Source organism: Sapajus apella, unplaced genomic scaffold (assembly GCF_009761245.1).
Source record: "Sapajus apella isolate SASKATOON/1434 unplaced genomic scaffold, GSC_monkey_1.0 scaffold61, whole genome shotgun sequence".
NCBI lineage: Eukaryota > Metazoa > Chordata > Mammalia > Primates > Cebidae > Sapajus > Sapajus apella.
This window is the reverse complement of record NW_022437001.1, coordinates 10,117,568-10,144,694: the sequence shown is the minus strand read 5'-3', so window position 1 is coordinate 10,144,694 and position 27,127 is coordinate 10,117,568. Positions and strand designations below refer to the sequence as shown.

Genomic DNA, 27,127 nt, shown 5'->3' with positions numbered 1-27,127 from the left:
TGAAAATGAAAAATTCAAGGATACAAAAATGATGCGTTTTCTTATTGGCAACATGCCCGTGTCATACTTAGAGTCCTCAGTTTGCTGTGCCTGAGAATGTTGGCTTCATTTAAGGTTGTAACTAAATCCAAGTATTTAATTGAATAGTACACCCTTATCTGTGTTTCTCATAAATAGATGCAAAGCATTCTCCAAAATAGGCGAATTGAAGAGGAATACTGTGACAGGGCTGGAAAAGCAGCAGCAACACTTTGTAACAAAATGATTTGAAGATTAAAATGAAATGAGGCCTATCTATAAGGCAATAGCAGTGATGGAAACAGAAAATTAGAATCCAGTTTATAGTGATATTGTAAATTACAATCATCAATTCATATGCATTAGACCCATGGAGTTGATTGCAAAAATGGCCATAATACATTTGTGTTCCTCCAATCAAGAACTTGAGTCTATTTACCTCTTCTTGAATTTGGGCTGGTGTTGGGACTTGCTTTGGCTAATAGAAAGTGGCAGAAATGATATGGTCTAGCTCTGAGCACAAGCATGCCAATAACTTGGAGTTTCTTTCTCACTTCTCCCTGTCTCTCTTTCTGAGATCCTGCCACCTCCATCTGCACAAGGCCAAGTCCAGTCTAGCCTTCCAGAGGATGAGTCATGGCACAGCTGTGGCTATAGCTCTACCCAACAGTGAGCCAGTGCCCAAAGCAGAGCCTTTTCACTGACCAGCCGCTGACCACAGACACATGGGTTAGTCCAGTTGCATCGACAGCAGAACTGCCCAGCTGATCCTAGACCAAATTTCCAACCCACAGAATTATGAGCCAAACAAGCAGTTGTTATTTTAAGCCCCTAAGTTTAATAATGATTTCTCACACAACAAAAGATAGTGAATAGAATCCATATAGAAACTTCCCACAAGCCAGTTATTAACCCATTTTTCTAAAACTTTACTGAATAGGAACTATGTGCCAGCATGCTGACAAAGCTTATTCATTGTGCTCTGGGGAAACAGAATCTGGTGTATAATGTGAGGCTTGCAGTTTACCTGGGGAAGCCAGGAAGGCTTGGAGCAGAGGACACCTGAGTGGGGACTTAAAATAGATTTCTGAGTGGATCAAGTGAAGTGAGGTGGGACAGTTATCTCAGGGAAAGGAAATTATAAAGCTATAAATAAGTGAAATAGCAAGGCATAAGCAGGGAGGTACAGGAATTTATAGCAGCAAAATGTAATGTCTTAGGGAATGGCAAAAAAGAAAAAAAACAAGAAACTCAGAAGTTAGTAAGAACCAGTCCATGGAAGACTCGATGCATCCATAAATATCTTGGATAGAAGTATATTGATAAAGGCCTAGGCAAGTAGTCCTCAAACAGTAGGGCACATGAAAATCATCTGAATAGAAATTTTGAGGACCCTCTTACCCAAAAATTCAGATTCAGCAACTTTTTGATGGAGTCCACACTTTGGGCTTTAAATTTTTTAATTTTGCATTTTTAATATGGGATATTGGAGTATCTGAGGAAGGTTGTTCATGAGCCACACTTTGAAAAGCATTACTGTAGAGACTTGGAGGACTCCTGAAGTGGTTTTAAAATATGGAGTGACTCAGGCACTCATATTATTTTCAGGTCAGTATTTAAGACTAATTTTTCTTAAATCAGGTATGGATGAAATGTATAAGATTAGAACATGGAATATCATTTAATCTACAGAACATATGCAAATTTCTCCAATTGTCCCACCAATGCTCCTTTTTGGTTCAGGATCCAATCCAAACACACACTTGCATTTAGTTGTTGTTTCCTTAGTCTTCTTTAGCACAAAACAGGTCCTCAGTCTTTCTTTGTGTTTTATGACCTTGACAATTTTCATGAGTACTGACCAGGTATTCTATACCCTTTCACCAATGAGCCCAAGTAATTCCCAGCCTTTGGTTTCTAAATACCATTATCCTGTGAAAGAAAACTATGGCTCCTTAGAGAAACAGCTGAATCCAGGGCTGAGGGAGAAAAAATATAAGATGAGCCTGAAATATTTTGTGCTAGAAAATAACAAAGAGTTAAAAAAAAAAAAAAGAATAGGTACATCACATTTCAAAAAAGACAACATAGCCAACTTAATTGGGAATCCTAAAGGTTAAATATGGAAACACTGAATAACAAAATACATCATGATTGTAATGGATTATAATCCATGGAATAATTTAAGGATTCATGTTCTGTACTAACATAAATAAGTGAACAAATAAATGAATGGATAAATAAAGGAAAAAAGAAAACTTTTCCTTACTATAAAGCTACAACCAGTATCTAAGTTAAGGAATTATTGAACCAGAAAATTACTATCGGCAAACATAACAGCAATAGTCGTTTCAGGCAAGAATCATTAATGGATGCTAAAATTAGTGGCAAAGGTGTGATAAATTACAAGATATTTACACTCTCTCGAATTATTTCCCCATGAGATACTTATTGAGTACAAAGAAATATAGTGCCTTTGCAGTGAAGAAACCTGACAAATGCCACTCTCCCCAGGTGATCAAAGTTAATATTTTCAGTAATGGAATAAATTAGCATCAAGTGTCTTTGGATAAGATATGCTAAGAAGGTCATAACCCCACTCTTTGGTATCCTTGCCAAAAATGCAAAACTGAATTTAAATATGAGAAAACATCAGAGAAAGTGCATCAATTGTCAGAGCCTCATTGACCTAGTATTAGACACACACTAGGGTACGTACATTCATATGTGTTAGAGGCACTTTCAGTTTGGCCTTCATTCAATTCACAAAGAGATCCATTTAAAGACTTTTAAGAAGAAAAATGACAGGATGAAAACTGTGCCTCAAGGAGATTAAACTGGCAGCAGAAGGTAGGATACAAAATGAAGGGGGTGGAAATGAAAGCCATGGAAGGCATTGATGCCTGTAAGTGATCTATTACATTATTTCAGGCACATAGTCATAATAATCTCAACCAGGGTAATGGCCATAGAGATGGAGAAAAGGAAAGTGAACACAGAAATAAGATGAAGAATAATGAAAATGGTTTTTTCACTCATTGAATGTGAAGAAGATGTAAAAGGAGGAAGGAAAAAGATTCTTATTTAGTAAACTGGGCACCTGGGTGTCTATGCAGAAGGTGAGTCAATGGAAGAAGAAGGAATGTGATCCTGCACTTCCAAAGAAGGGAGATCTGTTTTAGACAGATATTTGAAATATTATGAGATATCCTAAAAGAATGTCTAGCAGGCAGCAGAAAAGGTGAGATTGCTGTCTGAGAAAGAGAAAGAACACATAGGAATGATTGCCTTTGATGTGACAGTTGGTTTACAGAGACCATGTAACTTGTCCAGTGTTACAAAGGCAGAATCAGTATTTAAACCCCACTTCTATGTTCAGAAGTTTCTTTGGCTCAGATAGTGTTCTGTGTGTATTGGGACTCTCCAAGAGGTGAAAAAGAACTGTAAACCTCTATTACTATCAGTTTCTAAGAGAACAACTAGACTTATGTGCAAAGTTATAACCAGCTCATTTTTTAAAAAAGTAAAAGAATAGTGAAGCTCTCTTTTCATCTGTGAGTTCCACTGGGCTTTTTATTTATTTTTTATTTTTTTGATGCCAGGCTGGAGTACAGTGGGGCAATCTTGGTGCACTCTAACCTCTGCCTCCCAGGTTCAAGCAATTCTCCTGCCTCAGCTTCCCAAGTAGCTGGGACTACAGGTGTGCACCATTGCACCGGCTAATTTTTGTATTTTTAGTAGAGATAAGGTTTTCACCATATTGGCCATGCTGGTCTCAAACTCCTGAACTCATGATCCGCCTGCCTCAGCCTCCCAAAGTGCTGGGATTACAGGCATGAGCCACTATGCCCGGCCCCCATTGGGATTTATATAGAAGTAAGGACTATGTTCAGAGCCTTGTAAGGTTTTTGGTAGTCACGTGATTTACTGTCAGAGCCTAATCGATCTCAGAGACCGCCCCCTCAAATGCTGTCCTTTTATAGATCAGGTACCTGATCCTTGCACATTCAAATATTTATGTATAGGTTAAATAGGAAAGACATTGGTATAAGTAATTTGATTTTCACTAGATCTCCCAGCCTATTTTAAGAGCAGTCAGGAGCTAGAGTTTTTGGTCTTCATTTCCTATATAAGTTGGCAAAAGTATTGCATTCTGAAAAACTGCACCTTGGAAGTACATTGTCCTTTGAATAAATTTGAATCCATACACAGCAACACAACTGAGGTCAGCTCAGAGGGTAAGCGTAACACCCATCATTTCACACACTGGGTCCCAGGGCACAGCTGCCCTGACAGGAAAGGAGGGGGTGGGCAGATGTCGCTAATCTCTAACTACAACTGGTCACTCTTCCAGTAGTTCCCACCCGATGGGTGGTGAAAGTTGATCTTGAGCTCATTATCTCCCCCTTCAGCCTTCTGATAAAGGAAGATGGTGAGGTTAAAAGAAGAGGAAGGCTCAGCACCTCTGCAGAAAAGGTAGAATGAACAAGAAAAATATCTTTCATTTTAGCTAATACATGAAAATATTGAATCAATATATGCTGAAATAAGTAAGTTCATTCTCATTAAATATTTTTTGTTATTTCTGATACCTGTAATAACAGTGAAATAGATATATACATATCAGAAAATGTATGTATACTTTTTAAAGTGTACTTTAAAAAGCTTCTCTCTTACATAAACACAACACTTGTAAATGACCACAGCCAAAGTAATCACATTCTTAAATAACTCTCTAACTGTAGTTCATTACATATGCTAAGAAAGGTTTTTCATTATTCCTCTTTATTTACTTATGCTCCTGTATAGGAATAAGAAAAAAACAAAACCATTTCCAATTCAGGTAGTCTCAAAGCATACTTTAGCTTCTTCAAATTAAAACACAAATTTACCTAAAACATTGCTTGGCTCAAACAATCATATTTTCCAAATAGTTCATCAGGTTTGTTAATAAGAGCTGAATGCTTTGGAACAGAGCAAGCCTACAATTAAATAATTAAAGTTCCAGAGCTCAGCTTAGGAGAGACTGTGGGCTCAAGGCTGAACCTTTGCCCTTTGCATTCTTTCCCTCTGATTTTAGTTTGGCTTTGATTATTCTTTCCCCTTTTCCTGCTCCCTACCTCCCCCTTTTTATGTTGTTGTTTCTATTTGCTACTGGACAGAATTATAAATAACAGGGAGAAAGAGCAGTCTGTTCTTACCAAGGAAGTTGTTTTTCTCAAGTCATTTCTTTCATTTTCAAGGTGTTTCCCAACGCTGGCCTTACCTTGTAAGACCTGAACCTTCGTCACTTCTGGTGACTTAACAAGGTCCAAAGTCTGCCACAGAACTACCTGAATGCTTGAATCACTCAGAAATCAGCTTGCTGGTATGGAACTCTTCCTGTTTTCCCTCATATACAACATACACAAGTAGAATTTAGAAATGTTTAAGCAATAATTAAATGAGAAATAAGGAAAAGATTTAGATATTGGACTTCATTGTTTTCATCGCCATTTCATTATTCACTCTCTTTAATATCATATACGTATCTAAGTATCCCAAAGAAGTTAATGAAACCTGAATACTTAATGGGTTTTTCCAAAAATATCCAAAATAGAAAAGTGACAAGACTTAAAAAATAAAATGGTCTCTTTCCCATCATTGATATATTGAGAGCAGAAAAAAATACAAATCCTGTTAGATAATCATGCATATAATTAACAGCTACTGAAGATGATATTACTTGATAGGATATACTTCAATATACAATTTAGCACTACTCAGGATGGAAGCAGAATTGCTTCTCCGTTGGAAGAAGTATCAAATAGATATTTTTTAACTTCTCAGTAGGTGATAATTTAGTAGTTCAGAGAAATATTTTATAAGCATATGGAACAAATCAGTATGATAATTGCAAAAGGATTATTAATACTGACAGATCATAAGACTTAACCTTTTTAAATGTAACTAGTGAGACTAGAATTTAAACTAAACGTTGTGATGTTTACCTACAATGATTTAGATAATTCAGAGACAAGGTTAATGAACTGCTTAAATATACCATGTAAATTTTTAGTCTGTATAAATAATGGGAAATAATATTTGCTACATTGCACACAATTGTACACACACACACATTCTGCCTCTCTGCCTTACAAATTCTAGATGGTCACTGGATGGCAAGTAGAAAGGGGAAAACTATCTAGCCCTCCTTTATCTCAATTTTGGCTTTGTATTTAGAAAAGTTGAAGGATAATTCTGGCCATTGTTCAATGTCATAGGTTTGTAGAACAGACAATATCAATTTCTTAGCAATGCTACACCATTTATTCCCATCACAGCCCAGCCAATTTCCTAATGAAAACGTTATTACAAAAAAGTCCTTCTTAAGTAGCATTGTAAACTATGTGTCAAGTTCAAGTTTTAAAATACGTCACAAACGCAGAAAGAAAAAAAGTAGACACAAAAGAGTTTGAGATAATATCAGCGTCTAAGAAATGTGATATAAAAATATCGCATTAATAGAAACAAGGAAACAAAAATGAAGAGCAAATGAACATGCAAAATATCTACCGCTGCAAATAAACATGGATTTTTTTTTTCTTTTTTTTTTTTTTTTTTTTGCTAAAAACAACATATCCCTCTCTCTGTTGAAATATGTTCCTACCCCACGAAGGAGTGATTTATTTACTTTTGCTTATTAACAGCAATGCCAAGTGTGTACCAAATCTTTTTAAGTGTTTTATAAATGTTAAATAACTGAATTTGCATAACAAAGAAATTTACGAGGTGAGCTCGGTTATCCTGACTACTTTACAGAAGGGTGAAATAGACAGGACTGAAACCCAAGCAGTCTCTAAGGGGATCTCTATCCTTAACACCATGGAATGCTAGTGATCAGCTCCTTTCTCTGCAATGTAGTCATAAAAACTTCTCTAAAGTATAGATAACTCAAAATTGAGAATTATATTCTAAGAAGATTCATTTCAATGTTAAAGTTATCAGTAACAACCAATTTCGCATTCTGATAGCTCACTGGATCTGTGCTTTCTTTTCTGAGAGCTTTCACATAAAACATAGGTCCACTTGAAAAATGAAGGATGCTTTCCTCTTACCACTGACAAAGAATTCAGTGATTAGATACATTAAAAATTCATATATTTAACAAATGCTACGTCTCATACATAAATTTTCTGTATGTATGAAATACATAGATAATAAAATAAAATCAACATTATTTTTCTTGCTTTCCTCCTTCAAGATAATTTATTGCCTTAGTTGAGTAGCTAGGTGCAAGGATCAATAAGAACCCCTCTTCCAGAAAATACAGGAAGTAGGAAATAAGTAAAACTAAAGAGAAAAATTAGTTTGTGCCTCCCTATAGAGAAAAAGAAAATATAGTTAAGAAGTCATATTATTTTTCAGGGTCTATGAACCAACAGAAATAAACTAATATTGCTTCTTTATGTATTTAATTTCATACCCAATAATAAAAATGAGTTTCAATGACGTTAATAAGATGTTATCTTGCTAAATAACCATGTCCCAATAGCCTCACAGTCTTCCTTTTTTTAAAAAAAACCTGAATATTCATTTGAAAATTACACTTTGATTACACTTGTTCCTATAGCCACTGAAAATTTTCAACACATTACAATAATTAAGTAATATTTTACTGTATTTTTTTCATTGGGAAATAATAGGGGTAACGTGTCTTAAAGTGTTTTAATTGGGTGGGGGAGGAATAAAATACAAATTGAAAGTTTGGTTAAAAAATAATTTTTAGTTAATTTGAGTGCGGTGATAACTTAATACCCTACAATTCAGTATAAGCTACATAAAGGCACGATCTGACTTGATTCTGAACTTGACAGGAAACTTAACACCAAGAAGATGCTCTATAATCAAGTCATTTAAACTCTATTTTAAAAAAGAAGAAAAAAATTCATTAGCAATTTTTAAACAATCCAAGCCATTTTTACATTTTTTTCATATAACAAAATGCTTTTACAGACCTTAGATGAACTTAGAATGGTAGATTTCACCACCCCTTGCATATTTGCAGCACACTCAACCAGAATGTTAATGAATTTTACTTCCCTTCTCCTTTCATGTCAAGCCTAATTTCTTTTTTGCTACATCTCATCAACCCCACTTTCACCCCTAATGGAAGACATATTACTTTACCCTATAAAAACCCAAAGTCCACCATCAGAACTTCTTTCTTAAGTTTGCATCTTATAATTGCCTTCCTATTTTTCTACCTGGCTCCCATTAAAACTATCCTTTCATGACCCTACCCCTACGTCATGAAATTTTCCTTTCATGAGCCTGTCCCAAAGAATTCCAGGAGCCCTCACTCCGTCTTCTGGTGTTTCTCAAAAACGATAGAGCATGGAGTGGGGCAGGGGATGAAGAGGGGAAAAGAGGAAGGGGATCTTGGCACCCCCAGAAAAGCCTCCAATCCGCCCAGCTCCTGTCTTCTTCATCTTTCTCCTCCCACTCATTTTTCATCTGGATCCCACACCTTGACTTATAACCGCAGCAACCTAGTCATTCTGAGCAACTTTTTAAATTTTTAAATCTGTATATAGTTAAGACATACAACTTGATGTTTTGATATACACGTATGCAGTGAAATGATTACCATAGTCAAGCAAATTAGCCTATCCATTAACTTTTATTTAATTTGGTTATGTGAAAGAAGTCAGCTAATCATTATTCACATATACTGATCAACATTTAACTTTAAAGTTGGCCAGTAATGATTGTATATAATGCCTGAGAATCTTTGTTCTGAGTTTCACTTAATAACAGTACTTTATTCTCATTACATGTGCTCAGCCTTTATAAATTCTTGCATAAGTAGTATAATTATCTCATTGCAATAAAAAAGCAAAAAAAAAAATTATTTCACATCTATAGATTGGAAATATTGTGCCAACAAGTAAAACAGTAAGTTTTGTTAACAATTATGGAATTAAATAAAATAATATTTTGAGGGTTTTGACAAGAAATGGCAGATTCAATTTGAATCAGATTAGTTCAAAAGTAAACAGAGCACCAGTTATTTATTTATTTGAAACAGAGTCTCACTCTGTCACCCAGAAAGGAGTGCAGTGGCATGATCTTGCCTCATTGCAACCTCCACCTCCCAGGTGCAAGCAATTCCCTGCCTCAGACTCCGGGGTAGCTGGGATTACAGGTGCCTGCCACCATGCCCGGCTAATTTTTGTACTTTTAGGAGTGATGGGGTTTCATCATCTTGGCCAGGCTGGTCTTGCACTCCTGACACAATGATCCACCTGCCTTAGCCTCCCAAAGTTCTGGGATTATAGGCATGAGCCACCGCGCCCAGCCTATTTTTTTAAAGACCCATATTTTAGCCAATTGGTATTTTTGAAGGCTCTGTTGTTATTCAGTACTTAATAGTGTCTGATACATAGAAAGCACTCAGTAAATATTTGCAAATTAAATAAATCAGTGAATAAATGAATGAATTGCTTTTTTGGTTTGTACCAGGGCTACTAAAATAAGTATGTGAATATTTAGCCATTTTCTCTATTCTTCAGTTGCATATTGCTCTCCATAGACAATGGTAAAGATTCCTTTTCTTAGATTGTCAGTAGTAGGTCTCATTACTTTTATCTTCTCTTTTTAAAGCCTTTTGTGTCTTTGAAGATTGCTTGTCATCCTGCTGTGTTGTTGAATTCAATTAGGTCTACAAAGCTCTGTATCACTGGCATGTAAAACTATGAAAGTCTGCTCAACTTCTAAAGTGCAAGGTTATGATTTTGCCTCAAGTCTCCTGAGGAGTGCTGGGCATTTACACATTTGCGTCTCCCGCAGAAAGAACCTGAGAATGAGGTGTACCTGTGGAGATAGCTGTGGGCTATCTACATTCCTGAAGGCTCCTCCGGTAAGAAGTGAGAAGTTACACGGACACTGGGGCAGTAGTCTCTTAAGGACACTGAAGATTGGGTGGGAAGTTGGAAAAACACCACATACAACCACAACATTGCTTCTCAAAACCACAACACTGTATTTTGATAAAAGCACAAATCAGTGAGAAATTTACATGTTGTTATTCATAGAAAATGGCTCTGATTCTCAGTTTGTAGTAGGATTAGAATGGAGAGAGAGAAATAAACAAGATTTAGTGATTTGAGATTCCTCAGAGAATGGAATTTTTTATCTGGGTGAGAATGCTCCCAGATAAAAGATAATAAGAATATCTTATTAACTCTCTGAATAGATTCTTACACTCTCAGTATCTCTTTAATTGTAAAATGTGAGAAAATAAAAATTACCTTCCACGTTTATGAGTATTCGGTAAATTGGCATTCAGTAAATATTCAATGAATAGCTAACAAGGATTAAATAGGTACTCAATAGATGTAAATACATATACATATATATGCTTTCATACATTATATATAAATATATATGTATAAGTACATAAATATATATCCTTCTCTCCCTACAATTATCTTCAAGTATTGCAATAGATCCTTATAGAACTACCTGAGACTGGGTAATTTATGAAGGAAAGAGGTTTAATTGACTATAATTCCACAGGCTTTACAGGAAGCATGACTTGGAGGCCTCAGGAAACTTATAATCATATCAGAAGGGTGAAGGGGAAGCAAGGACGTCTTACAGAGCAAGAGGGAGAGAGAGAGAGCACTAAGGGGGAAAATTCCACACACCTGTAAACAATGAGATCTCACAATCACAAGAACAGCAAGGGGGAAATCTGCCCCCATGATCCATTCACTTCCCACCAGATCCCTCATCCAACATTGGACTTGAGATTTGGGTGGGGACACAGAGCCAAGTCACATTAGCGCACTTTGTGCTATCCAGTTCCTTTATTCTTTTAAAAAATCCTTCTCTCTCTTCCATATTCAAGGATCCACAACCATTTAAGTCTTGCATCCATGTCAGAGGCATAAAATAGTAAAGCAGAAAGAGAATTTTGTTCTTGAGTCAGAACATCATGGTTCTCTAGCTCACAGAAGAAAATTCAAAAAATCAATCATACCCCTGGCTCAGAGATAAGTTATTTCTGTGGCATCTTTCTAAATTTTACTGTGCTAAAAAGGGTATCTGTCAGCTTCCCACCCTCAAATTCCACTTTCAAAAACCTCCATCATCTGGGCATAGTGAATCATGCCTGTAATCCCAGCAGTTTGGGAGGCCAAGACAGGTGGATTGCCTGAGGTCAGGAGTTCAAGACCAACCTGGTCAACATGGTGAAACCCATTTCTACTAAATATACAAAAAATTAGCTGGCTATGTTGGCGTGCACCTGTAATCCCAACTATTCAGGAGGCTGAGGCAGGAGAATCACTTGAACCTGGATGGTGAAGAGTACAGTGAGGTAAGCCTAGATCATGCCATTGCACTACAGTTTGGGCAACAAGGCGAGACTCTGTCCCAAAAACACAAAACAAACAAACAAAAAACCCTCCATCTATTACCTTTGGCTTGGGCCATATTAGTTTGGTAAAAGGATGCAGGTGTGTGGTGGGGAATTCAGTACATTACAGCATTACAGAGTCCTTATGCTAAATAAATCACACATTGGCCAAGTTTAGCTTACCACAGTCACAAAAAAACATCACTGGGTACATTCCCTAATATTAGAATACTGCCACCATTGCTTATTTTCCTGACTTGTATCTCTTCCTCAATCAAATCCACCTTGCATTCCATTGACAGCTTACATTCTACAATTTTCTCATGTCTCTCTACTTAAAACTTCTTGGCTACTTATGTGTCTAGTTAGTTGCACAGAATTTCTATAAAATACAAATTATATATATGTGATATATATATCTTATCACATATATATATGATATATATGTGATATATAAGATATATATATCACATATATATCATATAAGATATATATAAGTAATTTATACATATATGATATATATATCATATATATCTCATAAGATATATATCTTTATATATATATATGAGATATATATATATTCTTTTACTTGATTACCTGAAATAAACTGATAGGGAAATATATTATCCATGAAAGAGATCAAAGGTTAAAAATTGCCATTGCTAAAATTCTTACTGAAACACTTTAACTCTTGGACTGGTGCTTTCATCAATACCAAAAGCCTTAATAAGGCTTTCAAGACATTACAAAGTTTGGATTCATCTATTTCCAACATTATATTCAGCTGTTTCCAGCTAAGTTTTCTACTCAGTGAAGCTAGTCTTCCACTGTTACAAATTCATGTAAGGAACTGGTTTTCTCCTTTGTACTCTGTAATCTCAATCTGGAATATTCTTCAGCCTCCTTATTCTGTTTCCTGACCTAAAATCTCTGACAGTTCTCTATCTGCTTAAATTCTAGTCAAAATCCCTCACTCCCCCCAAGCTTCCTCGCACCGCCACAGCCCGTCATGGTCTCTCTTCCCTCAGAATTCTGTGCAGTTATTTTCTCTCTTATGTAGGCATTATGAGTAGGCCCTACTAATATTAAATGCTGTCTTGAGTCACTTTCAGCCTTACCCTGGCCAGAGAAGGTTATTTGAAGCTTACAGTGTAAGTTTCCCCTGAAACACCATGTTCTCATGTCACTTTCTGTTATGCTGTTACTGGGGGACAAAGTATCAACAAGGTACTTTTCAAAATTGTCAGAATTGAACACAAATATCTCCTCCTCCATAGAGTTTCCCTAATTCTTTTAGTAAGAATTCAGCAAGTTTTCTCATGACACCATAATAATTAGTGCATGTTTCTTATGTGTCTTATACAGCCCTTACTTCAACATGTGAGCATACCTTTTGTTTGTTTACACAGTGGTGTCCTGCCTTCAGCTGCATCGCTCCCTACAGAAAAGGCAGATAACACTCATTGTGACCCACTATGAATGAAGCTCCAAATAGGCAGGCTTTAGTGCCTGTTAGTTATGTGGCTGGGTGAAGGAATACCTGGATGAATGAAGGAATGAAGACATAGGTTTAGTTGAAACCAGCACACAGTTTCCCTAAATAACATTTTGCTAGCACTGAGAGTCTCAAGCTGTCCAACAAGAGTACTGTTAATCCTTATATTGGCTGAAATGATTTTCAATTCTTATAAGGGTCAAAAGGAAAATTTGCTGTGAAATATGGTTTCCCTTAGGAAATGTTAACCATGTTATGTGGCTCTCAGTTCAGTCCCAAATCCCATTTGATCCACAGTGATGTGAAATCATGATGAGAGGCCAAACAAAAGGAAAAAAAAAAAAAAGAAAAAAAGGGGGGAAATAAAGAACAAAAGTTTCCATTGGACAGAAAGAATAGGTGAACCCACTCAAGGAAAAAATCAAATCAAGAGTCATAGCAATGTTTTTTCAAACTACGGAGGATTTTGAAGACCTGCTGTAATTTTAAAGATGAGAAGACTGACGTCCAGGGTGGTTGTGAATTGACAGAGATAAATTAACTAATTCTATAAGCCTCTATTTTCTCTACCTTACTTTACTCTCTGTCTAATATATTTCTGTTGCTGCTAGATCATCAGTTTGAAAGTTCTACAGGGAAAAATAATAACATAAACACCTCTGAGTTCCCCCCTCTTCATCGACAAGATGAAATAATCAGAATAGGCAACTCACAAAGCCTTTGTCAGTATTAAATGAGATAATGAGATGAGTGTAAATTGCTTAGGACAAAAATGGCATACTGGAAACACTCAATAAATATTACCATTATTGGCTATTTTCATCTGCTTCAATCTTATGCCCACGTCAATATAGACCTTCCTGAAAAGCCAATGTGAAACTGGAACTTGTACAAATATGACATATTCAATGCCATGTCACAAAAATGAAGCTATGACAATTACACTGTACCATTACACCCTTTTTACCCTGTGGTTACAATAAATATCACCTACTTAGTTACTCAAATAATTCAAGGTTTTGTGTGCAAAACCACATATTGTCTGTGTTCAGGTTATATCTAAGAGATTGATTTCCCACCTATGCCCTTTCGCAGCCGTTACAAATACACCACATTGTAGGGTCAGAGTCCAAATGCTTTTTAACCAACCTAGATATCATTGTTGATTTCCAATAACCCATGTGTAACACAGCTGCATTTCCACTCAATAGCTACCTGGGGCTACTTCATTTATTTAGTATTTACTGAGCTGCTAATACGCACCAAGTATTTACATGGTGCTGGGATATGGCAGTGAAAAAAGCAGGGAAACATCCTTGATCTAGTAGAATTGCATTCTAGTAGAGATATTATCCAGAATCGTAAAGGGCAGAAGTAAAAGTGTTTATTCTTTGGAAATGCTGTCCGCTAAGCCCAAAGTAAAACTTCACTTACATCTTACAAAAAGGCATCTTTTAAATAAAAAGTTGCCTTTTACCTCAACATTACGCAATCTACCTGGTAAGATCATAGATGTCTTTCTATATTATGACTAATTACTTTTTCCTAATATGCTTTTTAACTTCCTTATCTGCACCCTGGATTCCACTTGAAAATAGTATGTCAAAAAAATATAGCATGAGAAAAATCTATTGACAATGACGATAATATGTATAGATAAAGTAGAAATACCAAAGCCATATAAGAAATTCATATTATCATGTCTCCAAGGGGAAAAAACAAGCACAAAAAAGTCTTTTATTTATTTATTTGTTTTTGAGACAGAGTTTTGCTTCTGTTGCCCAAGCTGGAATGCAATGGCATGATCTCAGCCCTTCTCATTCAAGTAATTCGCCTGCCTCGGCCTCCTGAATAGCTGGGACTACAGGTACCTGACACCATACCCAGCCAATTTGTTATACTTTTCGTAGAGATGGGATTTCACTATGTTGGCCAGGCTGGTCTGGAACTCCTGACCTCAGGGGATCCACCCACCTCAGTCTCCCAAAGTGCTGGGATTACAGGCATCAAGCCACCACACCCGGCCCACAGAAGTATTTTTAAGGCCTTTCACTTAAATCCTTTAAACCAAAAACACACCTGTAGTTTGCAATGACACTCAAGGATTTGCACTGTAACCTATCACCTGATTCCTGTATACCCACTACAATACAAATATCAAATCCAAATATAGAATGTTTAAATACAAGGAACAGTTCAAATGTTACAGTATTTAACACACCTTCTAGCTATCAGCAGAATGTGCTATATTTTCCATGGGAAGGTTCATGCTATTTGTAAACATTTTATTTAAAAAGCTATAAAGAAACTAGTGATTGGCAATAAGAGTGATGTTTCTACATACACATACACATAGGCACGTAAACATAAATGTGTATGTACATTTACATAAATTTTACAAATACAAAAGTAGCACATAATTTACAAATAAAATACCTAATAATCTGTTACATTTCATATAGACACTGATTTCTTAAATAATGCTTTCACTGATTTTTGCCTATTCTTGTATCCATACCAACCTATAACTACAATTCAACTATATGAACATTTTTTGTACTACTAAACACTTTTACATTTAATCTGCATGATTAATATATCGTTCATAATTTTCTTAAGTCTAGATAATCAATAAAACAGTAAGTCAAGCCATGATGTGTAATGTTCAGTGTCTGTGGTGAAAATACTCCTATCATGTCCAATTTCAGGTTAGCAACATGAGATCACTGACGGCAGAGTTAGGAAGAGAAAGTCAGTAAGATACCATTGTATGGTTTTTCTGCCAAAAAGATGTAGTTCATTGTTTATGTCTAATTCTATGCTATTCTCTGTGTACAACATACAGTCACATAACAGCTCCTGTCCTAAAAGAGTTTTTCTGAAAATTATTCATGGAGTCACAGGTTGAGACTGCTTGTATTGTGAAAGACATTTTACCATAGGAAAGTCAGCACAAAGTCCCAACTTTATCATTAACCAGTTGTAAGAACGTACATGTTATTTTAGCCTTCAGTGCTAGATTTTCTTTTATGTAAAAGGGACATAATATATGTATCCATCTTTGGGTGTTTTTAGTTTGCTTTTGTGGATCATATAGAATAGCGCCCTGAACTTGATAAATGTTGTTTTTTCCTCTCTTTTTCTGATTGGAAATCAATTTTTGGCTGTTGGCCAGCGGCTTCCCTCAGCTGCTAGGGGTCACCTGCAATTCTTTCTTACATGGGTTCCCCACCGTGGCTGTTTACTTTCTCAAAACCAGCAGAGACATCAGCAAGATGGATGCTATAATCTTATGCAACATAAGCACATGTGACATAACATGTTACAGTCATGTAACCATGTATGTCCTGTCACCTTCTGCCAATTTCTATTGGTTGGAAGAAAGCCACAGGTTCTACCCACAATCTAGGAGAGGGAAAATTACACAAAGGTGTGAAAACCAAGAGCTGAGGACTATGGGAACCATCTTAGAAGTCTGTCTGCCACATATGTAATGTTTATTTTGAAAACGGTAAAAAAAATTGAATATGTGAAGCTGTCAGGCTGGGATGGGCTGATGGATTCACCCCATTTTCATCACAGAAAATCTTGTCAACAAAATGGATACACACTTTCCTTGGGCTTTCTTCCTTGAGTGGCACGTTAAACAGGTAATGATGAGCTTTGCCTTGTGACGATCTTATTTTTTTTTCCATCAATGTCCAACTGTTCTCTGATTTTTAGTTGCTAGGGCTGCCTAATGCAATATCGAATATGGAGTGACTTAACAGAAATTTATCCTCTCATAGTTCTGGAAGCTAGAAGCCCAAAATCAAGGAGTTGGCAGGTTGGTTTTCTCCTGAGACCTCTCTCCCTGGCTTATAGATGACTGTCTTCTTCCTGTATCTTCACATGGTATTTCCTCTGTGAGGACAGACATCTCTGGTCTCTCTTCGTGTGTTCAAATTTCCTCTTCTTATAAGGACATGAGTCAGATTGGATTAGGGACCACACTAATGGCTTCATTATAACTTAATTACCTCTTCAAGCCTTGTCTCAAGCCTCATCACTTCTTCAAGACTTATATTCTGAGGTACTGGGGGTTAGTGATTTAATATATGAATGGGGGCGGTATATTTCAGCCCATAACAAATGCTGTCCTTTAGAAATGTTACAACATCAGTGAGCTTACAATTGGACCTCACTTTACTGCCACTTCTTAAAGTGATTTAACAATCTTGACTGTGATCCATTACATTTTCATGTGAAATTTTAAGTCTGAGAGAGAAATTATAGTCCTCTTAAATGTAAGTTCCCAGGGAATCTGTTACTGTGGGCTCTTGTAACTAAAAAGTAAGTACGATTTATGGTCAATTTCTACAAATAATACAAACACACATACAAATGATAACCACAGTTTTGCTAAACCCAATGTGTTATAAACATTGTATTGAACATCTGCCTTCAGTGATTTAATAGAATGGAAGCCCTAAAACAAAGCCTAAATACTCTCTTCTTTCTTAGAGCCAACATTTAGATGGAGGAGGTTGGAAGGGAAGCAAGTGTTAAATAAGTAAACAAATAAATGCATATCACATTTGTAATGTGAATTATAAAAAGTGATAAATGCTGTGAAGGAGATGTCAGTGGATTAAGGGGAGAAGAAACTTCTTTTATATAGAGTGGTCAAAGATGGCCTTTCAGAGTTAGAGACATCTCACTCAAGGCATAAGAAAGAGCCAATTGTGTAAAGAAGAAGAGTGGTTCCAAATCAAACTATGATTGTTAATTTTATGTGTCAACTTGACTAAGCCATGGAGTGCCCAGATTTTTAGTTAAACATTATTCTGGGTGTTTTTATGTGGGTGGTTTTTGATGAGACTAACATTTAAATTGGTAGGCTTAGTAAAGTAGATTACCCTTTGTGATGTGAGTGGGCCTCATCTAATCAGTTGAGGGCGTGAATAGAAAAAAATGGCAGATCCTCCCCCAAGAAATGGAGGATTCTTCCTGCCTGACTGCCTTTGAACTAGACATTGACTTTTTTCCTCCCTTCAGACATGAACTGAAAAACTTGGTTCTTCCTGGGTCTCGTGACTGCCAGCCTTCAGACTAGAATTAAACTATTAGCTCTCTTGTGTCTCCTGCTTCCTGACTCACTCTGATGATTGTGGGACTTGCCAGACTTCACAATCACATGAGTCAATTTCTTATAATAAATTAGATACATTGGATAAATTAGATAGACAGACAGATAGACAGACAGACAGACAGACAGATAGACAGATAGATATCCTATTGATCCTGTTTCTCTAGGGAACTCAAATACATAGAAACCAGCAATTACAGAGACCTCCAAGGGAAGATACACAGATTTCACTCTGTTTGAGGACCTGAAAATATATACAGAGGCAATAATGTGGAGGGAGCTGTGGAATGAAAACTGGCCACCTCTTTTTGATGCCAACTAGTAGCTGAGACATACCCAGGAGAGCACTGTGGTTGACAAAGTAGGCCCAGGCACTAGAAGACTGGGAGGGGAGAAAATTCTTGGGTTCAAATACCATCTTTGCCACTTACTAGCTGTGTTAACTAAGATTTAACTTTCTAACTTCAAAAGCAGCAAAAGGTTATTGCATTTATAAACTACATGAGTTAAACAGTGTTAGGTACTTAGTGTCTGTTGTATTGTCTGTGCTCAGAAAATATTAGCAGTCTTCACATGAAACAACCCAATATACAATTTTCTCTCCTTATGTTGCTTTGTGTTTTAAACATGCAGCTGAAGAGATAATTCTAATAGTTAAATTTTTCTTAATTAAGAATCTCTAAGACATACAGTTAATTTGAGAGAACTGAGAGTTAAAGACTTCAAATGACAGCTATGGTTAAAATCTAGGTGTTATTCTATTCCAGAAAATGATCCCAACGCAGGTTACAAACTATGTGTTCATGTGGTTAATTTTTGGTGTTCAAATATTGAAAGAAGACAATATATGTATAGAAAATCATATTTTCTCTTGTTAGCTTCACCACCTCCCCCCAAAATGAGACATTTTTTTTTTTGAAGGTTTAGAAAAGGCAGAATCTATTCTATTTTACTGGATAAAGTTAAACCTGACAGAGAGGGATACATTAAGTAAATTGGGTCAAAATCATTTAATCCACCTCCCACACAGTTTCAGCTTCTGTAGCAGATGACAAGATGCTGTTTCATAACTCATCAGGCCTGATACAGGCATTGTTATATGGAACTCTATCTCATTACATGGAGTCTGGTCCAGATGCAGGACATGTCGTAATTGTACAATACGTATAGGATTTATCCTTAGAGCAAAGTGTAACTTAGAACTCTTTTCTCACTTTGTGAGATATCTGGAAGAAATATGTCAGAAATAACATGTGGTCTTATTTCTAGAAGGGGCAAAAAAAAAGTGGCATGTCTTGCCGTTATCCGGGGTATAAAGAACAGGACCAAAAATAAAATAGCAGAGAAAAATGCATCAGGCTAAAAAATACACTTTTGTTTACTCTTTGCAGAAAGAATATAAAATCCAGAAGGACAAAAATAAGGACATATTTTATATTTCTCAAAAAGCTTTAGAGGCGTTTTCTCCAAGTTTTGCACTAACACAAGAAAAGCACTCCAGTATTTCCACACAGCTGTTATCTCTCAGATCCAGCTTCTCAAGTCCTATTGGAAATCAAGGGCAAGCAAACAAACGACCTAAGTTACTGTCAGATTAATAGGTTATTTATTGATATACTATCTTTCAAATCATCAAGGTCAGTGGACAGCAATTATCCATGAACTTTGGGTTACCAAGAAATAGACAGAAGTTCCATTCTTTCCATGATCATTATTTCCAATAATTATTCTTCCTTCAGATTACCTGATGAGAAAACAGGCATTACAACTATTCTAAATTGAGGCATATTGTTTTGCATATGAGATTATCCCAGAAACCTGTAATGATAAGACTCCTATACCATCTGATCCTGAATTTACAGGGGTAGGGAATGGTGCTGTGAATGCTACTTAGAAAATACAAGAGCTAATTGCTGACATGAGAGAGGCTCACCATCTTGTTCAATTGTGTTACATGGAAGAATATTAATCACTCCAAGGAGAAAGTAAACTTAAAAAATACATATGTGCTATAACTGCACATTGTAAGAGCCAGCAACTGCTATATTAGCCAGCAATTTGGCATGCACATGCTGTACATGCTGCTTCTCTTCCCAAACACATTTCACCTGCTGCTGCCAATTTGTTCTTACTGTAAAAACCCTAGTGGTCTTGAACGCCTTCTCCAATCATTTCCCTCATCTGCTGAAAACATAACATCTAATGGATAAAAAAATAAATAAATCTACTGACAAATGGCTATAGGTTGTAAAAAAGTAGATGTTACTATAGTTTTCAAAGGTCCGAGAGTGGACCTAGAATTTGTATCCTACATTTATTAAAGCTGTCAAGTGAAGCCACAAAAACACAGAAGAGAAAGAAGCATAGGCAGTTTTTTTTTTTTTTTTTTTTTTTTCCGTCTACCTAGGTTCTGTTCAAGTGGGTGGAAACAAACCCAGGTAACCGGAGGTCTATGACACTTTCGGTAATATGCTGAAACAATATTTTCCCATGTGTGTGGGAGAAGTTGGGCAGAAAAGATGCAAATTGAAATTTATGTCACCTGGAACTCGAGATGTTCCAAAAAGAATTCAATGACTCATGAAGGGGATGGTGCTAGCTATGAATAGTAGCTTAATCAATCTATACAGAAAAGGGTCTAACCAAAGAGGAAAGGAGGCCTTTTGTAAAAGCCTGCAATAACAAGTTAGGTGGGTGGGAAATCAAACTCTCATGAAATGGGCATGGGCCAGGCCACTCACAGGAGGCACAGTGCAGCTTCCCCATCTGGCATTTTCCACACTTGCTGATTGGTGGCTGCTAAATTAAAGTCAGAAACAAACAACTGAACAACTGCCCCCATAAGTTCCCTGTAAATCCAAAATGATTAATACAGTCCCCATGAGCGTGTCATAACACACTAAAAGTTTGGCATTTTGCTTACTGCATGTTCTGCTATTAATGCTCAATAAATGTATAATTTTTTCTAACCAAAATTTAATGACATTTATATTGAGTTTCACACATAAAATGCAGAGAATAAATTGATAAGACTGAGTCTTACTTTTATTAGTTTATTACCTGTGTGACCTCAAGGAAATATGAACTCTGAACCTCAAATTATTTGTCATAAACATTGATATAAGAATAACATTGTATCTCTTACCCCCAATGATCAAATGAAATGCACGTGTATCCCCAATGTTGCTGGCAATGCCAATTTTACTCTTCAGATGGGATCAGATTTATCTTTAGGTCAAAACAACAGTAACTTTGAGGCCCTGCCGGCCTACCCAAGAAATGAGCCCCATCACAGATGCTGTCAACTATGTTTTGAGAGTCTAGAAAAGGAACTTTCCCGACTGCAGCTATTCTCCCTTTTCTTTCCTGCCCCACTTCCCTCTTCTTCTGTGTAAACTCTGCTAGGAGAAAGTGGCCTTGTCCCCACTGTCACAGCAATGATTTTGAGCTTTCTCTCTCTTTCCATCATGTATAAACCCAAGCCATGGAGCTGAATGGAGAAGAAATGCTTTGCCATCCCTTCCAATCATCTGGCTTCTCCAATCCCTCACTTCAAGCAAACCTCATCAAGGTTTTCGTTTTCAGACACAGGTCCTGAGCAAATATGTGAATGCAAACAAACGCTGGTGATGACTGTAAGGTGGTGAAATAGACAAACAGCGTCTGAAGCTGAAATGCCTGTTTGTGTGTGGATGCACTCATTTACTCAACGAATATTTAATTTAACAAGTTTATTGAACGACCTACATGTGTAGAGTGGAATCAAGAAACAATATTACTTGGCTCATAAAGCAACTTTCAATTCCACTGTTTCTGGGTAATCCTTTCTTCTCTCAAATTGCATCTCAGAAAGTTCCCAGAGCCTTTTCCATTGTCTTTTCTGATATTAAGAGTGGCGTTATTAGATGTTAAATAATCCTATTCCAATCAAAATTAAAACTTTGATCTCTCCATAAGTTTAAATCATCTCTTCATCCCTCTTCAGCTCTTGCCTCAGCCTTAGAAACCTATGGGGGAAAAGGAGGGCGTGTTCTGTTCTTGGCCCTTCTTATTCTATATGCCCTGTACTCTCCTTTTCTGTTAGGTAGCAAGTATAATGGAAAAGATAATACGAGTTTTGTTTCTTTTCTTTATAACAACATTTTAATAAATATATTCTTTTTATATTAGAGCAGTTTTAGATAACCAGAATAATTGCTAAGATAGTTAAGGGGGTTCCCATAGGCCTCATACCCAATTTCTACTCTTATTAACATATTTTATTCATATGGATCATCTGTTACAATTAAGAACCAATATTGATACATTATTATTATCTAAAGTTCAGACTTAATGCAGATTTTCTTCATTTCTACTTAAGTCATTTTTCTGTTTTAGGATTCTATCCCACACACCTTATTTCATTTAGACACCATATCTCCTTGGGATCCTCTTGTCTGTGACTTTCTCGGACTTTTTCAGTTTTCTATAACAATTTTAAGGCTGGTCAATTATTGCATAAAGTGTCTCTCAATTGAGATTTGTCTGATGTTTTTCTCATAATTAAACCAGGATTTGGGGAGGAAGTCCACAGAAGTGGATTAACATTCTCATCACATCACATCATATTAGCAGTATGACATATCACTGTTGATTTTACCTTAATCACCTGAATGAGGTACTTTTCTTTGTCAGGTTTCTTCTACTCTAAAGTTATTTTTCTTTCATCCTTTCCCTATGGTAGGTTTTCTGGGGAAAAAAAAAGTCACTATGTGTAGACCATATTGAAAAGTGGGAGTTATGCTCCACCTCCTTGAGGGCAGAGTATCTACATGAATTATTTAGAATTTTGCTATATGAGAGACCTAGCTACTCTCCCACATTTATTTATTTATTCAGTCATTTACTCATATCTGTATGGAATCATGGGTACTTATTTTAAACTTTGAGTTATAAGCCAATTATTTCATTTTGTTGCTCAAATTCTCCAGCTTTGGCCACTGAGAGGTCTTTGAGTTGACTCCTGGACCCCTTTAAGACACCCCTACCATTGTGTGTGTGGTGGGGTGGGGGAGGAATGAAGGGATGGGATTCCTATTGTTGTTGTGTGGTATTGCTGATGTTATCACTGTCTTACTTTCTGGAAGTAGGAGATGCTGTTTTGCGCATTCACTGTCTTAGCCATAGACTCAAGCTAAATTCAGTTGCTGCTGGTCTCTTTCACTCAAAAATAATGTTAGAAAATAATATCTTTGTTTTGTTTTCTAGTTATTTAATGCTGCCTATAATTCTTTCTTGGCTATCAAATGCTCACTTTTTAGAAGATGCTCTTTCTTCTTTATGGAGTGCTTTTATGATTTATTCAGAGAAGTGCCTACTGGAAATCTACTACTGCAAATTCCTAGAACAGTTGATGTTCTCTTAGCTTAACACCTACACCTCCCCTTTTAGATATTGCTTCTGGTGGGACAGCCCACACAAACTCTTCCTGTGGGATCATCCAGGAAAGCAGATCTCTTGGCTGAGGTATTTTCAAAGCTATGCAAGCCCACAGGACAAGTAGTCCACTGTGCCATATTCTTGCTCAATCACTGGAGAAAGTCCGGCATGTGGTACCCTCCTCTTGCTTTGCTATTAGATGAAATTCCAGAAAGCCGCTCACAGTTAAATCTCACAACATGTAAGTCAAGCAGTGGTCCATGTGTCCTCCACATTTTAGGGCCATGAGTTGTTTCTTTGAAGTCTCTTTCTATGACTTGAGTTAGGAAGCAGGCAGAGAGCATAAGGGATTGGAGAGGATATTATGACTATCTCCAAAATAATTTACGCTAAACACGTTTCTACGGGCTGGGCATGGTGGCTCATGCCTGTGATCCCAGCATCTTGAGAGGCTGAGGCAGACAGATTGCTTGAACTCAGGTGATCGAGACCATCCTGGGCAACAAGGCAAAACTTCATCTCCACTAAAAATGCCAAAATTAGCTGGGCATAATGGCTCACAGACCTGTGGTCCCATCTACTCAGGAGGCTAGTGCAGGGAAATTGTTTAAGCCCAGGAAGCAGAGGTTGTACTGAGCCAAGATCATACCACTGCATTCCAGTCTGGGCAACAGAGCTAGACTCTGTCTCAAAAAAAAAAAAAAAAAAAAAAAAAGAAAAGAAAAGAAAAGAAAAAACCACACCCAAAAAACAAACAAACAAAAACAACAAAATAGAATCCGAAAGTCTCCTCTTGTATAACCTGGAGGCAAGGGAGGGACAAAGTGTCCTAGAACCTGTTTGGAACCATGCATTTTCCAAGTCCTGGATAAAGAACTAACAACTCTCTGTAAAAGTGGTAGATTCTTGACTTCTCCATTATTCCCCATAGCATTTTGAAAGCAGGTAAAGGCTCACATTTTAACATTCTATTCCATTAACAAGCACCTGCAACACACAAGGCTAACAGGTGCTGGGGATTGTAAACTGAGAATAACACACAGGACAGTGGTAGTAAGTACTGCTAGTAAGGAAGAAGTTTCAGTATCTTTATGTCACAGAGATTAATAAATAATGCTGAGAAACCATCATTCTCAGCAAACTGACACATGAACAGAAAATCAAACACCGCATGTTCTCACTCATAGGCGGGTGTTGAGAACACGTGGAGGGGAGCATGGACACATGGACACAGGGAGGGGAGCATCACATGCTGGGGTCTGGCGGGGGGGAAATAGGGGAAGGACAGCGGGAGTGGAGAGTTGGGGAGAGAAAGCATGGGGAGAAATGCCAGATATAGGTGATGGGTAGGAAGGCAGCACATCACACGGCCATGTGTGTACCTATGCAACAACCTTGCATGTTCTTCACATGTACCCCAAAACCTAAAATGCAATTTTTAAAAAAAGAAAGTATATAGAAGAGGCACTTATTATACTGTGCTAGGAGGAAGGAGAGAATTAATGAGATGTGAAGGCAAGGAAGCCTTCTGAGGAGTGATATTTAGGGTGAGATTTGAAGAATGTATATAAACCAGCCAGGAAAGAGGCAAGTAAGTGTTACAAGTAAAGAAACAGCATGCATAAAAGCCTGAAAGTCAAGGAGGGCAGTGCTTGTTAGTAAGACTACAAATTCTGAAATATGGTGGAAGTGTAGGATGTGAGAAGAGGTATATTGAGAACTGAGGCCAGAGAGCATATGGGACCTTGAATGCTATTTTCAAAATGGGGAGGCTTTGATGGGAATCACATGGTAAGCTGTGAATAAGTTTATGGATATATTTGTGTTCAGTTGGTGGAAACTTTTTCCACTATGAATTAACTGATTTTTTAAATAGAAGTAAACTAATTTCAGGGGAACACAGAGGGTTATCCTGCAATGGTCAGTGGGTATTAAGAAGAGAAAATGAGAGAAAGAAAGAAGATAACACCCCATCCATTTTAAGAAGTTATACTTTTTTTATATCACTGTTTTCCATAACATCTAGCATTTCTGGTGGTTGTTATTAGGTATACATTTATGATGTCTAGTCTTACCTAGGTTGTAGTGATTTTAAAATGGTGCTGAAAAAGAACGCCCTTTTACAAATCAGTTTTACTATCTGAAAAGTCCCCTATTTAAAAAATTGAAACAATTAATAACCTTCTGAAAAAGGTACTAGTTCCAAATGAGCTCATAGGTGAAGGCTACAAAACATTAAAAGAAGAAATGATACCGATTCTTTAAGAAAAATTTTTTGTGAGTATATAGTATGTGTATATACTTGTGGGTTACATGAGATATTTTGATACATGCATGCAATGCATAATAATCATGTCATGGTAAATTGGATGTCCATCACCTCAAACATTTATCCTTGGCGTTACAAACAATCTTCTTATACTCTTTTGGTTATTTTTAAATATACACTTAAATTATTTTTGACTATAGTCCCCCTTTTATGCTATCAAATATTAGATCTTATTCATTCTTAACCATCCTTTCCAGAAAGTAGAAGCAGAAAGAACACTTCCTCTTATTCTATTATGACAGAGTTACTTTAACATAAAAACTAGATAAAGACATTAGAAGAAAGGTAACCCAATAGACCAATACCGCTAATAAATATAAATGTGAAACTCCTCAAAAAATATAGAATATCATAACTATGTGTACACAATGAAAAAGTGATATTTATTTCAGTTAGGCAGGTCTGTTTCAACATTTGAAAATCAATGTAATCGACTACCTCAACAGGCAAATAAGAAAAACTATATGATTTTATCAAATAATACAGAAAAAGTATTTTTAATAAAATTCAACATGTATTCATAATAAAAACTCTCAGCAGAGTAGTAATAGAGCAGAACCTCTTTAACTTATCTACAAACAATCTTCAGTTAACATTATACTTAATGATTAGAAACTAGATAACTTTTCCTCTAAAATCTGGGAAAAGGCAAGAATATCCTCTCACCCATTCCTATTCAGCTTTGTACTGGAATTCCTCGATAGTTAAGATAGAAAACGGAAATAAAATGTATACAAATTTTAAAAGAATAAATATGTGTTTTGTTTTTGTTGCAAATGACATGACTTATATATAGAAAATACCAAAGAATGAATAACAAGAGCAATAAACTACTGAGACAAATAAGGAAGTGTAGCACCGCTGCAAGATACAATGCTAACATACAAAAGTCAGTTTGTTTGCTATATATCAACAATGAACAACTTGAACTTCATATTAAACATTTTAAAATTTTATAATATACACATTTTATAATTTTATATTACCAAAAAATAAAATAGAAGTAAATTTAACAAAATGTGCATGAGATATATGTAGAAAACAACAAAAATCTGATGAAATAAATCCAAGATCTAAATAAATGAAGAGTTATCCCATGCTCATAGATTGAAAGACTCAATATTATTAAGATGTTAATTCTTCAAAAATTGGTCTAGAGATTCAATAAAACCCCAATCAAAATCTCAGCAATTAATTTTGTAGATATCAGCAACCTGATTGTAAAATTTTTTATGGAAGAGCCAAGAATTAGAATAGTCAACACAATATTGAAAAAGTTGAACAAAGTATAGGACTCATACTGTCTGATTTTAAGATTTATTACAAAAATACAGT

The 27,127-nt window shown here is 36.3% G+C and overlaps 1 protein-coding gene across 4 annotated transcripts in view; it reads right to left on the bottom strand.

Moving 5' to 3' along the window:
* The window catches only part of INPP4B (inositol polyphosphate-4-phosphatase type II B), an 841,422-nt gene that overhangs the window by 553,880 nt on the left and 260,415 nt on the right, over positions 1-27,127 (bottom strand). The window contains exon 1 of one of the 4 annotated variants that reach the window (XM_032246547.1): positions 5,220-6,489. The exons of the other annotated variants lie outside the window; for them this stretch is intronic. The gene's annotated coding sequence lies outside the window, so the exon portion shown is untranslated. Of the gene's footprint in view, positions 1-5,219; positions 6,490-27,127 lie in introns of those variants that run through there. 4 annotated transcript variants of the gene reach the window in all.